This window comes from Taudactylus pleione, unplaced genomic scaffold, assembly GCF_031769625.1.
Source record: "Taudactylus pleione unplaced genomic scaffold, aTauple2 ptg000015l, whole genome shotgun sequence".
Taxonomy (NCBI): Eukaryota; Metazoa; Chordata; class Amphibia; order Anura; family Myobatrachidae; genus Taudactylus; species Taudactylus pleione.
The window spans coordinates 10,336,229-10,361,936 of record NW_028284417.1 but is presented as its reverse complement, the minus strand read 5'-3'; the positions used below and the strand labels follow the sequence as shown (position 1 = coordinate 10,361,936).

The following is a 25,708-nucleotide window of genomic DNA, read 5'->3' as shown; positions in this document are numbered from 1 at the left end:
TGAATGTAATTATAAAACCAGAAGAAATAGCCAGCTGGTTTCATTATTGATTCTAGGGAGTCCATCTTTCTTGTAATATAGTTTGGAATAGTCAAGTCTTCATTCACTTCAAAATAATTTAGTCTCTGAGGATTTGGATATTAAAAATTTGGTGATGAGCATATTGGGAACAATAAGGCTCTCACCATTATTTAAATTAAACAGAACAAAGAAAATACCCAGCGCTAGACACTTAAGGGTAAACAAAAATGATCACAGCAGTATAAAAAGAGGTGTTTGCCAACCCAACACAAATATACCAAACGAACAATTTACTGCGCTGAAGTATCTTTGTCAGGATATCAAAACATGCATGAATAGTATGTAAATTGTATTTCTTAATTAATTAAACAAGCAAAAATACATACATATAAAACATTCATATAAAACATGTTAACAGTCGCATCATTTGAGATGTTATAACATATTATAGAAACAATTATTTTAAACTCAAATCCGCATGTAAATGTAGGAATATACAAATGAGCTTCTGTTCACAGACGAATAAACTTAATACATTGTTAAAACAGAGCTGATCAGGCTCTTATTTAAAAACAGCCCTGGCCCCGAATGAGCTCTTATTTCTCAGCCCGGGCACCAAATTAGCACTTTAGCCGACAGCACCACACACACAGTGCAGTGGCAGTCTCCAGTTCTCGGCTGTAGCTGTAGCCGGTGGCCTGTATACACCGTAGTGCGGCAGCGCTCTCGGTTCCCGGCTAATGCTTGCGGCTGGCTCCAAAGTAAAATAAAGAGCAGATAGGTGTATCAATAGTAGGTTCCCCAGTGTCTTGGTGAATTAGAGCACTAGCAACACGTTTTCGGCTATCCCCTTAGTCTTTTTCAAGCTACAGCTACTCCCACGGCAGGGGAAAAAAAAAAAATTGTTGGCAGAAACGATTTCATTATGGGCGAAGCCGTGGGCAACAGCTAGTATGTATAGAAAATCACTAAAACTGGGGTGTGTGGGAACCGCTATCAAAATACACAAGCAGTTAGGAGAGTTTTTGAAGCTAAAAATGTATATACAATTTACTCCAGAAATGTTTATTTTTGGTGACAGCACAGTTTGACTAGACTTTGTAGTTTCTTTAATAATGATAAATATTAGGTTGTACATTATTCTTCAGTTGTAGGTCAGAACATTATTGGAATTTTATTAAACCCAATCATAAGGTTACTATGACCCTTTGATTAGAAACCCCCTATAGAAGGAGGATTTGTTACATCATATTTTAATATAACAGTTATATGCAACCTCATATACACCTATGTTTACAGCTATCTTTGCATTTATTCATACAATTTATATGCACCAAATATGTAATGGACCATCAGAGGTTAAATATGCAACAGAAAGATTGACAAGACCCAGAGCCAATGAGGACTACCAAAGGTAATCGGCACAACCACCAATGAGAAGAAAGGATGAAGAATGGCTAGTTTAAAAGGAACTAAGGGAGGACAGAAAACATTGCATTCCCCCAGAAGAAGACCGTAAGGCAGTTGAAACTTAATACAAACACTTCCTGACCAAACAGACAACATCAGGCCAGACCCGTACGCTAGCGCTACAGCAGTCACTTGACCGGCCCAACCTGGAAGAGACCAGAGGCAGAGGAGAACGACACAAGCAGCAGTGAGACCGGGCCCTGGGATGCAGCGGCAGACAGCGCAGGGAATATCAGGCGAGTCTCCATAGTAGAGGGTACATCGGTGCCCGACCCTAACTGTATACACCGATTCTGTTTTGAAGGCAAAGGGTGGTCACACCAAATATTGATTTGATTTAGATTTCTATTCTGTTCATTCACTTTGCATTTAGTTAATTGATAGAAGTAAACTATTAACACTTCTATTTTTGAAAGAATTCTGACTTTGCAGCATTTTTTCCACACCTGCCTAAAACAGTACAGTATATATATTATTGGAAACACAATGCACTCCTCCAGAATCCACATCATTGATATCAGAGCACTCACCAATCCACACATGAAATAAACGCCAATTTATTTTTTCACAATCAAAAGTCACAATTAAGTTATGCAGCATAGAGGGCTTTTTCGTAATCACATCAGTGCAGACCTCCTCATTATCAAGGGCAAACAGTCAGTAACCATTTCTGACCAATCTTAGTCCATATTCAAGACCACCAGCTTAGCAGCAAGCCTATCTCTACATGCAACATACTGAATACTAGCTGGGATACCCGGCATTATCCGGGTTGAAGACTGGACCCTAAAATACACCTGCAGCCTTTATTTGTTTACATTGTTCACATCTATAACCCCATTCCACTGATCCTGAAAAAAACCCCACTGTTTGCTAACATGTGTCAGCGAAGTTGATTTGGTGCCGGCCTGCCAGCTGATTACAGCTGGCGCACTGGCAGGCAGTCATGGAGAGACAGCCTGCCGGTCATGAGGTCATAAGAGATCGTGAACTGTCAGCCAATCAGCAGTGGCGGCTCCTGATTGACTGCCGGTCTGCGAGCTCCAATTGGTTCGCGACCAGCGCAGGATTCAAATTGCTCCTGCGCTGTGTTTATAACTGCTGCTGCCTGCCGATGCACCAGATGTAATTAGCTGCCGACCCGTCCCCAAATCCACACCTGCTGGCTGCTGATGGCACACAGGGGGAGGCAAGAGGGAGGTGAGTTGCTGGGGTGGGGCATAATGTGTAAGGGGCACTACTATTGTGCGGCTTTCTACGCCCCTGGTTACCCCATTGCATGCAAACAGAGGCTCTGGATTTAATATGAGCTTGCCCGAGTTATCAAATTTGCTCCGACTGAGGTGAAAAGGATACTTTTGTTGCATTTTCATAGATTTTTGGCAGACTGACAATTTCCACTGGAGCCAGCCCTCGAACCTGTGTATTTTAAGTGTCTCAATTTTTAGCGATTGTGTGACAGTGTGTGGTCCTGACGAAGTTTAAACCCAGGCAAAAACCTAATCCTGGTCAAACTACACCACCATGTCAAATTTGGTGGCGCTAGGGAGCTCATTCAGAGCCACTCGCTAGATGCGATCGCTCGCACCCAGTGTATGCAAATTCGGCTAAGTAACGGCATGGCAGGCACTCGCTCGGATAGGCATAAGCACGCCCCACTTTCTGTTGGCGAGCGATCGCTTTGTGTCGAAAGACGCCCATTTGCGTATGTAAAGACGCCCACTAGCGCACGTCATCTCCTGGAAGTGTATTAAAACATTGGTACATCGAGGACTATCGGAAGGGTTCGCAGTGCATGTGGTTGCCTTAACTTACCACAAGCACTGCGAGGACTTCAGTGTAAAAAACAGGCAGGTGACGTGTAGTATGACGCTGGCTGATAATTATGCACGCCTCTGAGACGGCGTTACTACACTCAGGCACGCCTGCGTTCACACCTCCACTCCCCCCGTTATTAGTGTCCTGCATCTGTTACCACCCACAAATGGCCTCTCCTGTCACTCATTACACTGGGCTGTCTTTGCTGGGCAAGCGAGAGGATTTAGATCGCTCAGAGTAGTTCACGCATGCGCAGAACGAAGCGTACCAATGCGCAGTCTGACAACATCGGCCGCATACGAGCGAGTGGCCGCTTGAGAGCAGGTCTGAATCAGGTCCTAAGTCCAAAACTCTGGCCGTGCATAAAGGACAAAGGTACAGACAGGCTCACTCGCTAATTATGTAGATGGGTGATGCAGCTGGGGACACAGTGACGGGGACCATGCAGATTCATGATTATCGGGAATCTGTGCATGCGTCTGACCCATACTGCGTATGTGCAGCAACTTGATGTGGCATCAACTCCACAAGTTGACGGAAGACCTCTGGAGAGATTTTGACCATTGTCATCTAGTTAGCTTCCTACAGCTCCCTGATATTTGAAGGTGCAGGATCTTGGGTATGAAAAGACATCTCCACCATGTTGTCATTCAGCCGTCATTCAGGTAGTACTGTCCTTAGAGGACAGTACTAAAGTTCGCTGGTCCGGGTCATCTTGTTTTTTCATTTTGCCAAGACCGTGGATGCCTACAGGGAACGAAGAGGACGTGATCCACGCATAGGAAGGGGCGAGTATGGAAATTTTTTTACAGGTATTCCTAGATATCTACTTGGAGAAGGGTACGTGAATGGCTTCAGGGATACTAGATGAGTGAGTATGAAATTCAGTGTGCATGTATGTGTTAATAAAATTTTACTCTCTTGGTGTATGTGTACCGTTTATTTTTTAAATATTTATTTTGCAGATGAATGACAGGTACCAGCAGGGCATTATGCCCTGCATGCTGGTACTTGTGATTCTCCAAGTACCAGCATAAGGGGGAGGCTTGCTGGGACCTGTATTTCTACGGCAAAAGATAATATTTTTACTTCTTCATTTACACCACATTTACACAGTCAACCCGGCACCCACCACTCCAGGTGTGCTGGGGATAGCCCCGGGCTATTAGCCCAGACCTGGAGTGCCCTGCAGAGGGGGACCCCTTTATTGAGGGGTCCCCATCTCCCCAGGGATCCCTGGCCTGGGCTGACTAGCGGTTAGGGGTAATGCTTTGGCCGGGGGTGAAGGGTTCCCTTTGCTGTGGCATTATTTCCCCGCTAGAAAGAGTCCGGTGGTGGTTCTGGATATCACATGGGACCCCTACATTTTTTGCCCTGTGTATTTTCACAACCAGGACCGGGTCTGAAAAGCCCGGGACTGGTTGTGCTTTAGGGGGAGCTACAAGGTTTTTTTTTAACACAGATGCATGGACGGATCTCACTGATCTGTCCATGCATCTGCGTCTTATTGATTTTTTTGTGTATAATAGCTGCTTGCAGCACGGATCGTACAGATCCGTGCTTGCATCTGTCTGCTATCGCACATGATCTAATGATATGCACATGATAGATCTTATGTCACATTGTGCTGTTTTTTCCATATTGAGTGCTGGAGTGCTGGGGAGCTGTCAGTGAGAGTTCAAGGGAAATCAATGACGACATTGCATCGTTTGCAGGTCATCTAGTTGTGTAGACACCTTCAGGCTCTAAGTGACGCATATGCAGTATGTGTGTATATGTGTCTGTCCACGACTATACTAGTCAGTCAGTGGGTGAGAGCTTCTCTGCTCGGCTGTAACACTAAAGATCAATGTACTGGAAAAAAGTCCAACAATAACTCCCAAAGTCAGAGTTTGAAATACAATCAATGTTAAAGATGGCCGAGTGCCCACGATCTTGTAAATTAAAAATAAAATGTGTGTCATCACTATGGGACACCCTGTATAACATTTAAGGTGCAACTACTGAGCTTGTCATGCAGGACAAATAGTCACTAGCATGAATGAGCCTATTGTGTTGTAAGTATTATTGGAACAACAAACGTGGAACAGGAGCAGAAATGCAGCAGTTACTTCAATTAAGCAAGCACATAAAAAGTGACAGAGAAATACAGGTGTTTATCATTATATACAGCCTCAATCAGTGGGACTCTGGGATAAAAATGAGACGGACATTGTCTGTGTTGTCCACGTTTCAATGTAAGAACATTTTCATCAGCTCCTGATGAAAATGTTCTTACACTGAAACGATTGGAACACAGACAGTGTCCTTCTCATTTGTATCCCTGAGTGCCGCTGATTGAGGCTGTTTGAATTTACATGTGGATTACACTGCATGACATGTGGGTGGTGACAGGGAGGGCTGGGGGGGGGGGTGGTAGAGCAAACGGAGGCGTGCCAGTGTGTTTCAATGCCGTTACAGGAGCGTGCATAATCAAGCCCCGGCGACGGCATATGCAGCCTGAGCTCTAGATACCGACAGGAGGTTTAGCAGTTTGTGAGTGAGGTCTGACCTGCCTTAATTGTGCATAAGGCTCCGACAATACCAATGTTTTTGCAGACTTGCAAGGTGTTGCTGATGGGAGTAAAGGGAAGTGGCAGTCTTTATGTTGTGCTGAGGAGGCACTGCGATCTCAGTCATTTGCATAATTTTGTAGCAGAACTGCCTACGTGCTTGCTGCTGATATCACATCAGCGAACCTTGCTGAATCAGGCCCAGAGTTTGAACGGGGCATGATATTAGGTAGATCAGACATTCCATTTCTGTAGTTGTGCATTCAACATTCTCGATCTATGGTGTCACATGTATACCGGGAATATCTCACGGAAGGCATTACCACCCACCATGGACAGTAGTCGACCACTGGTGCTTAATGATCTTGACCAGCAGCCTCTGGCCAGAATTGTCGGTGGTAACAGACAAGAGGCACTGGCTCAAATCACATTTACATTCAATTCAGTAGTTACCAGATGCATATATAGCAGGTCAGTGCAGCGCTCTTTGGCTTACATGGGATATGGGAGCAGAATACTCACCAGAGTGCTCACACAACGACGACACAGAGCCTCACCTGGGCGCATGATGTCATTAATTGGACCCTGGAGGACTGGCCACATGTGGCGTAGTCCGATGAGTCACGGTTCCAGTTGTTTCAGGTGGATGGTAGGGATCTGGTGTGGCACAGACACCATGAGGCCATGGACCCCAGTTGTCACCAAGGCATTGTACAGGCGGAAATTGTTCCATAATAGTGTGGGGTGTGTTCAGGTGGCATGGGTTGGGTCTACAGGTCCGCCTGAAGATGTCATTGACCGGTAACCACTCTGTTGCATTGCATGATGACCATTTGCAGGACTTCATGGACTTCATGTACCCCCACAATCATGGAATAATTCCAGCAGGATAATGCACCATGTCATTGGTCCTAACCATCAGAATTGAGGAGCATTTTGGAAAGTTATTACGAATGGTGTGGCCACCATGCTCGCCGGGCATGAAACAATCAAGCGTTTATGGGTCATGGTGGAAAGGTCCATTTGCACCCAAGATCCTGCACCTACAAATATCAGGAAGCTGTAGGAAGCTATCCAGATGGCATGGGTCAAAATTTCTCCAGGGGTCTTCCGTTCATATTATATATACAGTATACTGTATATATTAGGCATGTGTGGAAAATATGCTGCAAAGCAAAAATGCTTTCAAAAATAGTGTTAATTTATTTTTATCAGTTAACAAAATGCAAAGTGAATGAACAGAAGAGAAATCTAAATCAAATCAATATTTGGTGTGACCACCCTTTGCTTCAATTCTTCTAGGTACACTTGCACACAGTTTTTGAAGGAACTCGGCAGGGAGGTTGTTCCAAACTAAACAAAGAACTAAACACATATCTTCTGTGAATGTAGGCTTGCTCAAATCCTACCGTCTCTTCATGTAATCCCAGACAGACTCGATGATGTTGAGATTAGGGCTCTGTAGGGGCTATGTCACCACTTCCAGGACTCCTTGTTCTTCTTTACACTGAAGATAGTTCTTAATGACATTGGCTGTATGTTTGGGGTTGTTGTCCTGCTGCAGAATAAATTTGGAGCCAGTCAGACGCCTCCCTGATGGTATTGTATGATGGATAAGTAACTGCCTGTATTTCTCAGCATTGAGGACACCATTACTCCTGACCACATCCCCAACTCCATTTGCTAAAATGCAGCCCCAAACTTTCAAGGAACATTCACCATGCTTCACTGTTGCCTGCAGACACTCATTATTGTACCGCTCTTCAGCCCTTCGACTCAGAACTTGCAGAACCAGTGGAACCCAGGTAAATCCATCTACTACTCGGAGACGCCTGTCAGCAGTGGTCTTAATGGAAGAATTACAGCCAAAAGCCATACCTTTGACATGAAAACAAGGCCAAGCGACTCAAATATGCACGGAATCATAGGAACTGGGGTGCAGAAAAATGGTAGCAGGTGCTCTGGACTGAGTCAAAATTTTAAATATTTGTCTGTAAGGCAGTTTGTTCGCCGACTGGAGGGACAGTAGTTAGCCCTACCAAAAGACATTAAATAAGGTGAATGCTGGCTATTATAGAAAGGTGCCAGAACACACAGTGTATTGCAGCTTGCTGCGTAAAGGGGTGCATAGCCGGAAACCAGTAAGAGTGCACATGCTGACCCCTGTCCACCACCAAAAGCACCTGCAATGGGCATGTGAGTGTCAGAACTGGACCATCAAACAATGTAAGATGGTGGCCTGATCTAATGAATCACGCTTCCTTTTACATCATGTGGACGGCCGGGTGCGTGTGCTTCATTTACCTAAGGAAAACTTCACCAGCATGCACTATGGGAAGAAGGCAAGCCAGTGGAGGAAATGTGATGCTCTTGGCAATGTTCAAATGGCAAACCTTGGGTTCTGACATTCTTGTGGATGTAACTTTGACACGTATCATCTACCTAAACATTGTTGCAGAACAGTATACCATTTCATGGCAACAGTATCCAAGATGACAGTGGCCTCTTTCAGCAGGATTATGTGCTGTGCTACACTTCAAAATTTATTCAGGAATGGTTTGAAAACATAACAAAGAGTTAAAAATTTTGACTTGGCATCCCCATATCTCAATCCAATAAAGCATCTGTGGGATGTGCTGGAAAACAAGTCTGAACCATGGAGGCCCCCAACTTGCAACTTACAGGACTTAAATGAACTGCTACTAACGTCTTGGTGCCAGATACCACAGGACACCTCCAGAGGTCTTGTTGAGTCCATGCCTTCACGGGTCATAGCTGTTTTGGCGGCATGAACGGGACACCTACAGTACACAATATTATGAAGGTGGTTTTAATGTTATGGCTATATAAAAAGCAGCATGACAATAATGATCTAAACAAAGCAAGAAATTATGTTCAAACCCAACAGCTGTTTCGGTACCATGGTACAGTATGCACCTACTCAAAAATCACATTAATATATATCAGTATGAATAAGTAATAGTGTATCACAGCTGGTGAATGAAACAAGATCCCAGATAATGCAGCACCAGAAACATACTTAAAATCCAAATGTAACAAAGCAAAAGTACAGTGATAAAAGTAACTTAAGTGAACAGCACCCCAACTGCAGTGTGGTCTTAGCTGCCGCTGAACTCAGATGCACTCTGAGAAAGCCAAAAATTATGTATCAAGTAAAATATGTTGCCTTGTAACAGGGAAGGAGACTAGATAAAAACCCTATAAAACTAAGAAGCCTATGAGAAAAACTTATATTCCACTGTTTAAGCAAAAAAAACATAGCTACATTGAAGAGACCATAACAAATTATCTAAAGAAAAATGACCATAAAAAAATATTAAACAAACAAAATAAATATAAACATTGAAAAAATATCATACAAAGATCCTCGGCTGTATGCATGTTGGATGTACATCCAACATAAAAAAATATCCGATGGACAACAACTCGAAAGGGCAATCAATACCAAACATTAAATGTAGAGTATTATATTGAATGATTGAATGAGGCTGTGTGGATACCAATTTTATACACTGCCATACAGAACCAATTACTACAGAAGACCAGATGCTATTGCTTATAAGTAATATGAGAAGTTCAATTCTTCATTTAATCTCATGGGCATCAAAGAATTTAAGCAATGAGTCCATCGGATTTTCTTTGAAATAGCAAGTTATCTCTATTCCCTCCTCGACGTATAGGGGAAACTTCGTCAATGGGCATACATTTAAAGTCCCACATTCAATGCTCATTTGGCAAAATGCTGCGCCAATGGAAGTGTGTTATTATCAACAATAATCAAGGCCTTTTTTTTGCTGAAGATCTATATAGAGTAATTTGTTCTTTCAACATAAATGCTGTTGCAAGCACTGCAAAATACTCCCTTTTCAGGGTAAACCAATGTCTTTGCTTATGTGGAAATATGTAATTTTTGACCAGTAGGTCTTTTAAATTATTACCCCACATTTGTAATAAAAAAAAATTGAGGTTGCTGTATTCCCTTTCTAGGGTCAGAACAAATTATTCTATGTGCCACTTCTGCTGCAAAAAAAAAAGTGTCGTATCCTATCAGAAGCCAGAGTGCTAGTAAAAGTCAATCTGTTGTCATTTGTATTCTTGTCTTAAGGTGCCCATACACGGAGCGATATAGCAGCCGATCCGACGGATTGGAATGATATCGCTGCTATATCGTACCATGTGTGGGCATGAAATCGTCCAGTACGTGCTCCCATGGGGTGGTACATCGCACCTCCAGATCTTACTGCAGGTTCACTTGATCTGGGGAAGCGATGTTCGATCCCATGCAGCGCTATGCGGGTGGGGGAGGGGGGTGCCGGCATATCAGGCATCAGATGTCCTCTTTCATCTTCATGCTACACAGTCAATTCCCTACTATACAGATGTGTCGACATAGATCTATCCCCTGTTCGCTGCACATTGCGTTACACATAACGAGTTAGCGCCATGTGACTCAGTAGCGTAGAGCATCTTTTCATGCTACTTGTTACTTTCATATGTGTCTTATTCAAGCAGTTTCTGCTGATTAAAATAATATGCAGCATGCCTATATTCTGTTTGCGACTGCGAGTGAAACGCTACGTTATAGTGTCAGCGGGTTTGACACTGTAATGTAGCATTTTGCATACAGATACAGCCGCAGTTGCAGACAGAATAGTTTTTTTTGTTCTTGTTTCACCATTAGTTCACCATTCCAAAATAGTAAAAACTGGTATTCCATGTGTAGGTTTTGATGAAAACACATTTTTTATTCTAATTTTCACTATCTTATGTGTAGGGAAAATATGATGGCCCAATAAGGCCTACCATTTTATAAACTAGATAACCTACCACATTAAAGGATGGACCAATTTTTTAGTTGAAGGTATGAGCTTTAGATCCCCCCCATCTGTGGAATTTTTTTTTTTGTGTGTGCTGTTTCTGTTATTGCCTGGTGATCACCAGACAATAACTAATAAAGGTGGTAAGTAGTTTGAAAGCGGAGACTCCCATCTTTCAAGACAGGGTGCTCCTATGTGTGTGGGCCAGTATGGGGGAAATAGGGCAATGTACTCCTCTCCCATCTATGGAAAACAATTTTTTTCAGTAGCGCTGGGCAATATTGTCTTGTGATCACAGATTATCACCAGACAATAGCTATTAAGGGCAGGGCCACAACAAGGGGTGGGGCTAAGGGGGCACGTGAACCGGGTGCCGGACTTGAGGAGGTGCCAATCAGCAGAGGCTGCCGGTCCGTGAGCTCCTATTGGTTTGCGAGCAGCGCCACATTACTATGACGGCAGTACTGACAGTTCCCCAGCATGTGGCAGCCCTGTCTTGCACCACCCCAAGTTCACCCACCGCACGGCCCTGGCAGGTAAGAGAAGGGAGATGGGGCCTTACTGTGGTATAAATGTATAAGGGGCCTTACTGTGGCATAGTGTATAAGGGGTCTTACTGTGGCATATTGTGTAAGTTGCCTTATTGTGGCATAAATGTATAAGTGGCCTTACTGTGGCATAATGTTGTAAGGTGCCTTATTGTGGCATAATGTATATGGAGCATTACTGTGGCATAATGTGTAAGGAGCCTTACTGTGGCACAATGTGTAAGGGGCATTACTGTGGCATAATGTATAAGGGGCATAATGTGTTGTAAGGGGCATTACTGTGGCATAATGCATTGTAAGGGGCATTACTGTTGCAGAATATGTTGTAAGGGGCATTACTGTGTTGCATAATGTGTTGTAATGGACATTACTGTTGAATAATGTGTTATAAGGGTCATTAATGTGTGGCATAATGTGTTTATAAGGGGCATTACTTTGTCACAGAACCACACACTCTTTTCGTCCTATATGTTGTATTTTTTTGGGGGGTGCCAAATTATGGCCTTGCCCCGGGTGACAAAAATCCTAGTTTTGGCCCTGCTAAGGTGGGGCCACATAATTTAAAAGACGGGACTTTCCTCTTTAATATGCGAGTGACCCCACATTTACAGGTATCATTATGGGCATAATATTTTACGCAGTTCCCTCGCACCCATATACGGCAAACATCTATTTTCCAGAGAGCGAGGTAATACTTTCTGGTCATCACAGGTGATCACCAGAAAATAGCTATTATTGGGCTACATAATTTGAAAGAGCGGACTCCCCTCTTTCAAATATGGGTGCCCACAAAGTTGCCAGTGTCATTATCGGGTGAGAGGGATATAGTGCACGACCCCGATATATGAAAAACATTAATTTTCCATAGTCCAGGGTAACCGTTTATAGGTAATCACCAGACAATATGTACTAAGGGAACCAATCATTTCAAAGAGGGAAGCCCCCTCCTTTTAAAATGGGTGCCCCTGATTTTATGGATGCCAGGTTGGGATAGATCTTCCACCATCCCTGGACTCAATGATTTTTTCACAATGCAGGGAGTTTTGCCCAGTGATCACACTAATTATCAGGCAATATTCTCTAAACATCTGCATGCCGAGATCATTTCTCAATCCGGCCTGGCGGCTGCCAGGAGTACCCAACGATCATTATGACTGGTGGGGCAGAGGTAAAAATCTATTTTTAAATCAGCCCCTTGCTGCAGAGCATGAGTGGGGCTCATCCTCTGCAGTCTAGCTATAAATCTGGAGGACGAGCCTCACTCGTCTCCTGCAGCAAAGGGGTTAACGGCCAAGTACTAATTATTATTTTGTGGGGGGACTTAACGTAATTTTTTCCTTCAGTTTTTGAGCAAAAAAATATATATAAAAATGAAAAGTCCATGTGGAAGGGTTTAGAAACAGATGGAGATGGATGGCAAGTTCAGATTAGAAGGTAAAATTACCTCTACTAAACACAGGGATTTTGACCACAAACATGAGTCGGATCCCCAGCAAGCTTAAACTTTAGGACAGTTAGGTGGAGATGTATCAAGTCTTGGAGAGAGAATGTTACACCAGACCTTCTGGCCATGCAAAGATAATCACTCTAAAAAGGTGTACTGTGTCTTAAGGATAAGCAGACGTCAAAACTAGGCACATCTAACTGGGACATGGTTGACCACTCGCATCAGCTAATTCTCATTGTGCGGAACGTATACCTGACACACCTCTCCAAGTACAAGGGACCACATGTCCAATGGTGTATACACACGGTCAGATGAACGATTTTACCAACGATTTGAACGATTGAACGTTTTCAGACAGTATTAAAATGAATGAAATCGTCCAAATCTGACTGCAAACACAGACAATGTCAGATATCATTATCTGACATGTGGGAAAGCGCTTCATGTCAGATGAGTGTATCTTATACACACGGTAGATTTTCTTTCAGATATGAACGATTGAACGATTTTTTAAAATCGTTATCATTCATATCTGACAACAAATCTACCGTGTGTATAAGATACACTCATCTGACATGTTACGCAACTCTAAATCAGGTCAATAGTGCTATGGGTTGTAACAACAGAAAACTCTGAACATTTATGGATAAATGTTACAATTACTTTTGGATTGGTTTATGATACATATAGTTTATTAGTTAAACTTTTTCTAGATCTACACCTTAAATGTTATTTCATTACTGATTAAACGTAAAGAAATGCTCTGGTTATTGTATTATCGGTTACTTTAGCTGTGAAAAAAATCATATTCTCTGTACTTAAATGTTTATTTGATAATTTGTTATATTTCCTGTATATTATTTTGGTTTTGCTGGTGATGTTTTGATGGCAGTTCTAGGTAAACAGTGATTAATACAGACCTTACAAATGTAATGAATAATACAAAACACTTATTCCAGATCAACATGCTGTCACAACACAAATAAAAGAGTTTACTTTTGTTTCTGCAAGTGCATCCAATCTATAAAAGGTACACTACAAATGTTTAAACATTTTTTCAAGGTAATTTAAATTTTATATTTAGTACATGAAAATATATATTTTATGTCATGCAAGTAATTTATGCCAAACAAATTGCTTAATTTTTGAAAAATCCCACTTTCACCTCCCCTTGGACAACAGCCTACCTTTAGTGACTGTAATACTGTATTTTAAAAACTTTGCACTATTAACTGAAGGCATGCTCACAACATGTCCTCTTGTATATCTTAATGACCTCAACATCAACATACAGTATTAACACTGAATTGTCAGACTTGCCCAGCCTGCTCTCATCATCAGTTGTAGCTGATAAAAATACCTACAGCAGGTGGTAATTGGCCCTACATGTGAAGATGGCTTAGGTTCCTGTAGTCAAGCTCCAAAAACTTGCAGTTTTCAGAGTTTGATAAATGAAGGTCCCCATACTAGTGTATGAGGAGTGCAGACAGCATTGGGCTGCGAGGTAAGCAGGAGATATCAGTGATTAATCTTTTCACATACTTTAAGGAATGATTAATGGGCTGCTCAATTCTTTCAATTTACATATAATATATTAAATACTTTACTACATAATGGCTTCCAGTGGTGTTCAAGAAGTAATACATTCATAAGCCCAGTCTGCATTTATTCTTGTTTAGCACCTATAGAGATAAAGATACCGGTTGATATCCTTGTGACTGCAGCTAATTTTAAAATCTTTACCTACATGTAATATTTTTTATTTTCTCCAATTCATCAATTGATCTAAGTGAAGTACTTTACACCACTCCTTTCCCTAACAGTCTGTTATAAATTATGTGTGCAAGAGGTTTCCTTCACAGTAAGCTTAATTGTTAGTGATGTGCTTACTTAATCATGGCATGTAGTTGCCACACATGTCAACAATGTTTTAAAGGTATATTAACATCTGTTTACCGATTCTCATGGTGAAGCTTTGCAAACATCGTAAGGACACTGTCAGACTGCTCTGTAATTAGACTTTGCTGTTAATGAATGATCTCTGTAATCATTCAACATTCTGTATTCTACCTGGTCTCCACAACAGAGAGCCCTGGTTAATAGTAGCACAAACTAGCAGCTGGGAGCATTTTAATAAGGCACAAGCAAGTACAAAAATATGAACAGCTCAGCTTACTATCAGCAATGGCTCAACCTTCTACATTTGGTAACAGATATAAGGAATTCAATATTTGATACCAGATATACTTAACTTTATATTTGACTTTATAGGTATAGTTCTATAAAACTTCTTCTATTCACATTCTGAACTGCATTTCAGTTATATCTGAAGCATAGCTCCAAGTGTAGGAACGCTTAACACAGAGTTGCAAATTTAAATGTTATATTTGTTGCATAGGCTGAATAATCCAGAGCAAATTAAGCCATGAGGACCTCATTCACAGACATATCGGATAAACACACCAGCTGATGCACTCATGATATATTGCTTGTCGATAGAATGAACGATATATCACCAAGTGTGCACTCAACCTCAGATGTGATAAAGAGAGACAGACAACTTTTTTTAAGTTTGTACATCCCTCCAGACCAGTAAATGTAATTATCTAGCTTTTCAGAGTACATTCATGTATATAATGTTTTAAACTTGTGGAGACCATGGTTTATTTAATGTACTTCCTCTTTAAATAAAAGGGATGTAGAGTGGACCTGATAGAGCTCTTTCTATTAAATCCAATTTGCAAGGATAAAATGGTGCTCTCAGGCAAGAAACAGAATACAGATCTCTCTTGCACGACATTGGCTTCTGCTAGGGTCCATTTGAAATGAACAAATGATTATCACCTCAGCATTTGAATCACAGATCTTTCACTTAACCAATTTGCAGTGGAAAACAAGTGGGACTTATCCTCTAGATATACAGCTAGACAGCGGAGAACGAGTCCTCCACAGTGAGGGGCTACATTACAAAAAAAATGATCTTTTACCTCAGCTGCCATGTCAACATCTACAAATATAGGGGCACCCTCATTTCAAAGAGAAAAGTCCCCTCTTTCAAACTATGGGCCTGATTCAGAGCCGCTCCTAAGCGGCCCCTTGTTCGCTCCGAGCGATGTTTGCCCAACTGCGCATGCGTACGGATTGTTATACGCATGCGCGAACCAGTCAGTGCGGCTGAAATTCATGTGCTCGCAAAATAGCGAATGCCTGATAATTTGAGTGACAGGAGGAGGCGTATGTGGGTGGTAACAGGGGAAGGAGCTTGAAAACGGGGAGTGGAGATCCGAACGCAGGCGTGCTTAAAGGTCAAAACGGGCGTTTCATGGGTGTGCATAATTAAAAAAAACAGCAGCGTCATTGACCACGTCACTGTGTTATTTAATAGCCAGAACTGCTCGCAAAATTGTGGTAGCAAAAACCGACCACAAGAATAGCGAGCAGTTCATACCCTGGTCGATGTACTCGATTAATCTAATAAATAGCGGACATGACGTAGGATGCGAGCGGCCAGGGGGCGTAGTTTCCCAAAAAACGACCGCAAGTTTTGTTCGCTCGTTCAGACCTAGAGGCGTGAACAACCGCAATGAGCGAACGGTTCATTTGAATAGCCAACCCTATTTTCTGGACGAGCGAGCGCTAATTGCGTCCGGCTCTGAATCAGGCCCTATGTGCCCACCTTGGAGATTTTAGCGTGGTGATCACCAGGCAAAACCACCTGCACTACTGAAAAAACTCCCCCAACCTAGAATCCATAAAATCAGGGGCATTTTGAAAGAGAGGGGCTTCCTCTTTCAAATGATGAGTCCCCTTAGTACTTATTGTCTTGTGATCACCGGGCAATGTTACTCTGTGCTAAAGAAAATGTCCGTATATGATGGGAAAGGCGCTATGTGCCCTCTCACCCACCTAAGACATTGACAACTTTGTGGGCACTAATATTTGAAAGAGGGGAGTCTGCTCTTTCAAATTATGTTTCCCACTAGTAGCTATTATGTGGTACAATACGTATCAACCAGCGCTATGGAAAAAAAATATTTTTCTATAGATAGGGGAAGCACACATTGTGCCCTATGTCCCCCCACATGGGTGCACCCAGCATTGAAAGAGGGGAGTCTCTTCTTTCACATTGTGTCTCCTTAGTAGTTGTAGTCTGGGGATCTAAAGTTTTTATCTTCCCCATCTTGTGTCAAATAAAAAAACTGATCTCACATTTAGAGCCATATTCAATTTGGGAGCAAAAAGTCTGTGCTGGACTTTTCGCTCCACATCGGAGGTTTTGCAGTGATAAAGTATCAGGTGGGCGCCTGCTTTATCCCCGCATTCAATTAGGATCCAGCGAAAACAGGACCCGGCGGAACGGTAAGTATCGCAAAAATTCGGGAATTTTCGGGAATTCTTCCTAGGACCCCCGTAAAGATGTCCTGTGATGGGGGATCACTATGGGTACCCCAGTTTTTCTCTGCTGAAGCTAATTAGGGGTTTTAAATAGCAGCAGCAGGTGCTTTTTTTGTGCCTGTGAAGAAGTGATGCAGAATAGCATTTTGGGGTTTTTTTTCTAAAAAATAACTATGGCCATCAAAGTTGGGGGAAAATGAAAATGGGTGCAAGCATATTTTAAAGTCCTTAAAGTGCATTTTTAAAATTCTTAAAAATTGCACCTGCCGCTACTACCCGCAATGAAGAAAACACTTGCCGCATACTTGGGAACCCCTCTGGAATCTATTTCGCTACTTTAGGATTTTGGCCACCATTTTTTTTTTTTAACCCCAAAATTCAAGTTAATTTTTTGGGGTGTCCTGATTTTTTTTTAAAAAAAAACTTTTTTTGACACAGATTATTTTTAGGGGACACTCCCAGGGGTGCAGGTTAATTTTTTTAAGCCTGCTCCCCTAAACCCCAAATCTGCAATTTTTTTCGCCATGCAAAACATGGTGAAAAGTTATCCCTGTTTTTTAACAAAGACTTTTCGCACCGGCGAAAAAGTCTTTGAAATTGAATACGGGGATAATGCAAACAGGCAAAAGTTAGGTCATCGGCGATAAATTATCGTCGATGAAAAGTTTTCGCTTCAAATTGAATACTGCCCTTAATGCGGTAAGTTGTCTAGTTTATAAAATGTTAGGCCTTGTTGGGCACCATATCCTCCTACACATAGAAGTAGTGATACGGCGAAAAATGTAAATAAAAAAAAGCATTTTCATTTCATTTCATTTTATTTTTTCAAAAGCTACACATAGAATCCTCCTTTTTGCTATTTTGGAAAGGTGAGTTATTGGCGAAACACAGAGTATTTCTTTGTGGTGTTTATGGGGTCTATTTACTAAGCCTTGGATGGAGACAAAGTCGACGGAGATAAGGTGCCAGCCAACCAGCTCCTAACTGTCATTTATCAAACACAGCCTGTGACATGGCAGTTAGGAGCTGATTGGCTGGCACTATATCTATGTTCACTTTATCTTAATCCAAGGCTTATTAAATAGACTCCTATAAGAGAAAGAAAAAAAATCACAATTGCTTTTGGTTCCCTTTCTTGAAGTTTCAATAAAAAAACACTTTTTTTGCCCACTGGCCATTTTTGACATTTTAGAATGGGTAGAAAGACTACTGGTATTTTCTGAAAGTACAAAGTCTTCTGAAAAAACAATGTATTATTTGTGTGGGTACCGTGATATTGATGTTGGAATGTGATAAGTGATAAAAATGGCCTCAGCAGAAAGGTGAGAAAACCCTCAGGACCAAAGGATTGAACAGACCGCAAAGAAGTTGATGTAGCCTTTGGACTATGCAGCAGCCTTAAGGGCTGGTAAGTCTTTGACTAGTCGTGGCCCGAGGGCAGTGAGAAAAGATGCGACTTTTGGGCCGTGCAGTAGCATGAGGGCTGGTAAGCCTTGGCAAACTGTGGCCCATGAGCCGTAGGACAAGATGCGGCCATTGGACCGTGCAGCAGCCTTGAGGGCTGGTAAGCTTTGGCAAGCTGTGGCCTGTGGGCCGTAGGAAAAGATGTGGCCTTTGGGCCGTGCAGCAGCCTTGAGGGCTGGTAAGCCTTGGCAAGCTGTGGCCTGTGGGCCGTAGAATAAGATGCGGCCTTTGGGCCGTGCAGCAGCCTTGGCAGCGGGAGTTTGGTGAGAGACCTGTGCCACCGGGTTGACACAGGCAGTAGTACACAAGATTGCTTACTTAGGACACTGGATTTCGGCCTGTGTCGCCGGGTTGCCACAAGCGGTGGTACGCAGGATTGCGGCCTGTGCCGCCAGGTTGACGCATGCAGTGGTACGCTGGATTGCGGCCTGTGCTGCTGGGTTGACACAAGCGGTAGTATGCTGGATTGCGGCCTGTGCCGCCGGGTTGACACAAGCCGCTGGACACTGAACTGCGCACTCTAGACACTGAGTGATGTCTGTGCCGCATGGATGACACAAACGGCAGAGCGTGTATATGCAGACCGTGCCGTCTAGATGATACAAATGGCAGGTAGTAGATACTGTATGCGGACCATGCCACCTAGATGACACAAATGGCAGGTAACAAAAGCTGACAGGAGGACTTGGTACTCGACTGGATAACAGGAGACAATGCCAAAATCAGAAACACGTGAAATGCTATCACCGGCATCGGAGCAGTGTTTGCACCAGAAGGAAATAGCCGCAGGAACCAATCCAGAACAGAGCATGGATGATGGACAGTTGATAGGAGGAGTTCAGCGAACGGTCCCCCGGCGTTCACATGAGCGGCTTGTGACAGGCCCCCACCCGGCTACTTCTTGATGCCACCAGATGGAAACATTTTCTAAGGAGAACACTGCAAATAGGAGAGCCACACCAACTGTCACCACAAATGCTGCTTAACATCACTGGCAGTCGGTGTGGCTCCCCTATTTGAATATTGGACTGCGCTGCAGCCACACCTCTGAAGCCACTCAACCCAGACTTTGAGCTTACAGTTCCACAGCACTGTCACCCAATCACCTCAGTCGAGAGGAAACATTTTATCCGTTCTCACCCCCTTAGGAGTCGAATTTTGAAAAATCCCTGCTTAGTGGGTGCCTATGTCATGGAAGGAATATACTCCCTGAATTACATGTTTCTAGGTCCACGGGTATGGGCTGGGCGTTGGTGAGTCAATGAGTTAGTCAGTCAGGACATTTGTTTTTATATATAGACACAAGATTTTTAAATCCAGTACATATATATTTCTCACATATTACAATTTATGATTTTTTATTAACATCTATATTGGCAATAAAATTATAGTCCACATATGCTTTCTTTTACAGGGACACAGAGAGTTTTTTTTTTAAATGCTAATATCAGGGTCTTCCTGCATGGGGCTGAAAATCCCTAGGGCATTGCTTTACTGTGTGTAATTATCTACTGCATGTCCCACCCCGTCATTACAGAGATGTTTTCTGCCACAGCGAGTACACCTGGGGCTACCAGTACCCCACGCTGAGAACCACTGCACTAATGTATAGCTGCTCCGTCTCACTCAGGCTGAGTGAAAAGCCCATCCAGGGTAACATCCACAGTCACTGGCCTTTGTGGATTAAGGAACTACTATATTATTTATACATAGTATATTTCATTGATTGTGCTGTAAAAGAATGTATTTGGAGAATAGCTCACTTTTTTATAGCAACTTATTTTCTAGATGTCAATATTATTTTTTATTTATTGTCAAATTCTACTTAATCATAAAGCTTAAACAACAGGATACATTGTTACAATATGGAATGTTCAGATAACAAGATATTAAAAGATCAAATACAAAACAAAACTTTAATTCTATAAATATATACCGTATATACTCGAGTATAAGCCGAGTTTTTCAGCACAAAAAATGTGCTGAAAAAGTCCCCCTCGGCTTATACTCGAGTCAAGTGTAGCGCTGACCGGACGGAGTTCGGTCAGCGCTACACACTGCCAAACACATAGCCGCCGGAGCCGGCAGCTATGTGTTTGCTGTAATCAGCAGCCGCTGAGAGTCTGTCAGACTCTCAGCGGCTGCTGCTGCTCCCACTGCGGGAGCCATCTTCCGGCTCCCGCAGTGGGTGATGGGAGACACGTCGTCATGACGACGTCTCTCCCATGCAAAGCGGCCGGAGGAGCGGACAGCGGCGGGACCAGGAGCGGACAGCGGCGGGACCAGGAGCGGGAGTTTCAGGTAAGTGTTTATTTTTTTTTTTATTGTTATCACGTCTCTCTCTACTAGGGGGGGGGGACTACAGGGGGCACTACCAGGGGGCGATGACTGCAGGGGGCGATGACTACAGGGGGCGATTACTACAGGGGGCACTAAAAGGGGGGAATACCACTGGGGGAACTACCAGGGGGGGATTACTACAGGGGGCACTACCAGGGGGAGATTACTACAGGGGAGGATTACTACAGGGGGCACTAAAAGGGGGGATTACTACAGGGGGCACTAAAAGGCGGGATTACTACTGGGGGTACTACCAGGGGGGGATTACTACTGGAGGCACTGAAAGGGGGGATTACCACTGGGGGCACTACCAGGGGGGGATTACTACTGGGGGCACAACCAGGGGGAATTACTACTGTGGGCACTACCAGCTGTTGCCATTTCCCACACTAGGCTTATACTCGAGTCAGTAAGTTTTCCCAGTTTTTTTGGGTAAAAGTAGGTACCTCGGCTTATATTCGGGTCGACTTATACTCGAGTATATACGGTATATTTTTTTACTAAAATGGAAACTTTATTAACAAAAACAATAAAAAAAATGGACAAATTGTCAGTGAAGCACTGGGAGAGAGGGGGCGGGGAACAGAACCCTGAACAATAGATTATGTCATAATGGCATCTGTTCCAGGACTGTACTAAAGAGCTGCTCGCTGTACAGACACCTGTCTTGCTACAGACTCACAGGGCAGATAAGCAGCTCTTAGGTATTTGACCTTTATTCATACCAAGCTAATATTGAAATTGACACTGAAGAAAACATGGTACAGGAATCCATTACCCAGTGTATGGGAGAACAATATCTGGAATTACAGTATGGGAAAAGAAAACAAGAGATATGGTAAGAACTTACCTTTGTTATCTCTGTTTCTACGAAGTCCATAGGGTCCACAGGGTGACCTTGGGGTATAGCTGATCCTGGATCCTCGGGCACCACGGAGTTAAAGCTTTTAGCTGCTCCCAGGATGCACTTGGGTCCAACCTCCCCTATACCCCGCCCCCAAGCCACAGGCACCTCAGTTGGTAAGCAGCCCAGGCCGGAGGAGGAGACGAAACAGAGAGAAGGAAGACTGGAACACACATGGGAGACGGAAAACCGGTGGCCAGTCACAGAGCCCATATGAAGCCAGGTGCGTCAGGGCGGGTGCCCTGTGGACCCTATGGACTTCGTAGAAACAGAGATAACAAAGGTAAGTTCTTACCATATCTCTTGTTTTCTACTTCAGAGTCCATAGGGGTCCACAGGGTGACCTTGGGGATGTCCCAAAGCAGTCCAACTAAGGGCGGGGACGCTCCTGTGCTGATAGGAGAACCCGGCGCCCAAAGGATGCATCCTGAGAGGCAAAGGTGTCAAACGCATAGAACCTCAAAAAGGTCTGAATGGAAGACCAGGTGGCCGCCTTACATAGCTGAACAGCAGAGGCGCCACGGCTAGCAGTCCAAGAAGGGCCCACAGACCGTGTGGAATGAGCCTTAACAGAGGCTGGAACAGGTAAACCCTCCTGCATATAAGCCTCAATAATAACAGAACGAAGCCAACGGGCTAGAGTCTGTTTGTTGGCAGGCCAACCCCTCTTGTGAAAACCAAAGAGAATAAACAAAGAATCCGACTTCCTCACAGAACTAGTCCGGTCCACATAAACCTGGAGTGCACGGACAACGTCTAAGGAAGTCTCCCCAGCCGAAAGATCAGGCGACTGAAAGGCTGGTACAACAATTTCCTGATTAATGTGGAACCTGGAAACCACCTTAGGCAGGAAATCAGGACGAGTGCGAAGCACCGCTCTGTCCTGATGAAAAATCAGAAAAGGGGGACGACAAGAAAGCGCCCTCAAATCTGAAAACCTCCTGGCAGAAGCAATTGCCAAGAGGAAAACAGTTTTAAAAGTTAGCCACTTGAGCGCCACTGACTCCAAGGGCTCAAAAGGCGGACCCTGTAAGGCCCGAAGAACCACCGCCAAATCCCACGGGGCCACAGGTGGCACAAAAGGAGGCTGGATTCTTAAAACTCCCTGGAAAAAGGTGTGTACGTCCGGCATAGCAGCGATCCTGTGCTGGAACCACACCGACAGAGCAGACACGTGCACCTTCAGTGAGGAAAGACGTAATCCTAAATCCAAACCCGACTGAAGGAAATCCAGAAATATGAAACCCGGAACACCTGGGGATCATATTTTCTGGCCTCGCACCACTGAAAGTAAGTGTGCCACACTCTGTGATAGATCCTCGCGGAAGCAGGCTTGCGCGCCCTCAGCATGGTGGTAATAACGGAGCTAGAAAAGCCCCGAGACCTCAGGACGGCTGTCTCAAGAGCCACGCCGTCAAAGATAGTCGACCCAGATCCGGGTGAAGACAGGGCCCCTGAGACAACAGGTCCCGCCGTTGAGGTAGGAGGTACGGAGCGTCGATGGACAGGCTCCGCAGATCGGAGTACCACGGCCTTCTGGGCCACGCTGGGGCCACCAGGATCAGTGTGCCTCCGTCCTGTTTGAACTTGCGCAGGACCCGAGGCAGCAGAGATATCGGAGGGAACAAGTAAGCCAGTTGAAACAGCCATCTTACCGACAGCGTAACGGCTGAGGAAGTCTGCCTCCCAATTGAGGACTCCCGGGATGAAGACTGCCGAGAGAGCTGGAAGATAGCGCTCCGCCCAAGCCAGGACGCGGGACACCTCCGACATCGCAGCTCGACTGCGAGTCCCTCCCTGGTGATTGATGTACGCCACCGTGGTGGCGTTGTCTGACTGCACCTGAACAGCCCTTCCGTGAAGAGCAGTGCCGGACGACTGCAGGGCTCTGTATACTGCCCGCAGTTCCAGGATGTTGATGGGAAGAATCGCTTCCTCCGCCGACCAACGACCCTGAAGTGACAAGGAGCCTGTCACCGCCCCCCAACCCCGGAGACTGGCATCTGTCGTGAGCAGAACCCATTCCGGGATCCAAAAGGGGCGCCCCTCTAGGAGATGAGCTGTCTACAGCCACCAGGCTAGGGACAGACGCACCTCCGAGGACAACACCAGCATCTGAGAGCGGATCCTGTGTGGCAATCCGTTCCATTCCAAAAGAATCAGCCCCTGCAGGGGCCTGGAATGGAACTGGGCAAACTCCACCATGTCGAATGCCAAAACCATGGACCCCAAAACTCTCATCGCTGAGTGCACCGACACTCTGCCACTGCTCAGACAACTGTGAATCCGCAGCTGTAAGGAGGAGACCTTCTCTGGAGTCAGAAAAATCCGTTGCTGACGAGAGTCCAGCAGGGCCCCCAAATGAACCATCCGCTGTGATGGGATGAGGGAGGACTTCTTCCAGTTGATCAACCAGCCGTGCGCCTGTAGACAAGCGACCATCAGGTGGAGATGCTGGATCAGTACCTCAGGGGAGCTCGCCAGCAAGAGGAGGTCGTCTAGATACGGTAGCAACCGTATCCCCTGGCTCCGAAGGTGAGCCGCCATCACCTTGGTAAATACCCTTGGTGCCGTGGAGAGACCAAAGGGTAGAGCCCTGAATTAGTAGTGGTTGTGGAGAATAGCAAACCGCAGAAACCGTTGGTGCGATGTTGCTATAGGCACATGGAGGTAGGCGTCCTGGATATCCAGGGAGACCATACAATCCACCGGTTCCATCGCCAGAATGATGGAACGCAAAGTTTCCATCCTGAATTTGGGAACCCTGAGAAACCTGTTCAGGGACTTCAAATTGAGGATGGGGCGATGAGAGCCATTGGGTATCTGTACCAGAAACAGCGTAGAGTAATACCCCATCCCACGTTGAGACTGTGGTACGGGTATAATGACCCCCGCCGTCAGCAAGGCCTTGGTTTTGTCCTGAGAAGGACTTGTGCAAAAAAACTGGCGAGGCGGCCTGTGCCGAAAAGACAGGGCGTACCCCTGGGAGACCACTTCTCGCACCCAGGCATCCGTGGTGGTATTGTGCCAGCACTGGGCGAATTAAAGAAGTCGGCCTCCCACTCTGGGGTCCCCCAGAGGGAGGCCCGTCCCATCACGCAGAAGGCTTATCTTCTTGCTTGGAAGAAGGGCGCCTAGCACTCCAGGCTTGCTTCTTTGGCTTTGAGGCGGTCTTGGGTGCGGACTGCCTCGGGAAGGACTGACCCTTTGCCTTGCCCTGAACCCGAAAGGAACGAAAGGCCGAGCTCCGGACCATTGCAGGTGTAGCAGCTGAAGGGAGGAAGGCTGACTTGGATTTTGCCAGGGTATCTACTATTTTGTCCAGGTCTGGACCAAATAGTAACTCTCCATTAAAAGGTAAGGCCTCCAAGCCTTTCTTTGAATCCGCGTCTGCTCTCAAAGACCTCAACCACAAGGATCTGCGAGCAGACACTGCTGCCGCCGGAGCCCTAGAGGTCAGCAGGCTAACATCCAAAGATGCTTCTCCAACGTAGGATCCTTCAGCGAGGATATAGACGGCAATGGCAAAGTAGCACTCCTGATGAGGCGTGTTACATGGGAATCGACCGCAGGCGGAGTTTCCCATTTCTTACAATGCGGTTCCGGAAATGGATAATTGGACGCCAAGCGTTTCTGTGGCAGGAATCGCTTACTGGGCGTCTGCCAGGCCACCGCCATGTGATCAGTCAACTGATCAGACAAGGGGAACGCTGCAGAAGGAACCTTAGCTTTTTTAAAACTAGGATACCTCGACTTGGGAGCGGGTGCCTCATCCTCAATCAGAAGAATGGCCCGCACCGCCCTAACCAGAGCCCGCACATTGATGGAAGACTTAGTGTCTAACTCCTGGACTGAGGCATCTGAGGCTGAGTCATCCTGCACCTCGCCATCATCCGAGGACCCCTCAGAGT

At 44.8% G+C, this 25,708-nt stretch overlaps 1 protein-coding gene across 6 annotated transcripts in view; it reads right to left on the bottom strand.

Moving 5' to 3' along the window:
- The window catches only part of MEI4 (meiotic double-stranded break formation protein 4), a 225,687-nt gene that overhangs the window by 189,309 nt on the left and 10,670 nt on the right, over nucleotides 1-25,708 (bottom strand). The window contains exon 1 of one of the 6 annotated variants that reach the window (XM_088470532.1): nucleotides 8,544-8,592. The exons of the other annotated variants lie outside the window; for them this stretch is intronic. The gene's annotated coding sequence lies outside the window, so the exon portion shown is untranslated. Of the gene's footprint in view, nucleotides 1-8,543; nucleotides 8,593-25,708 lie in introns of those variants that run through there. 6 annotated transcript variants of the gene reach the window in all.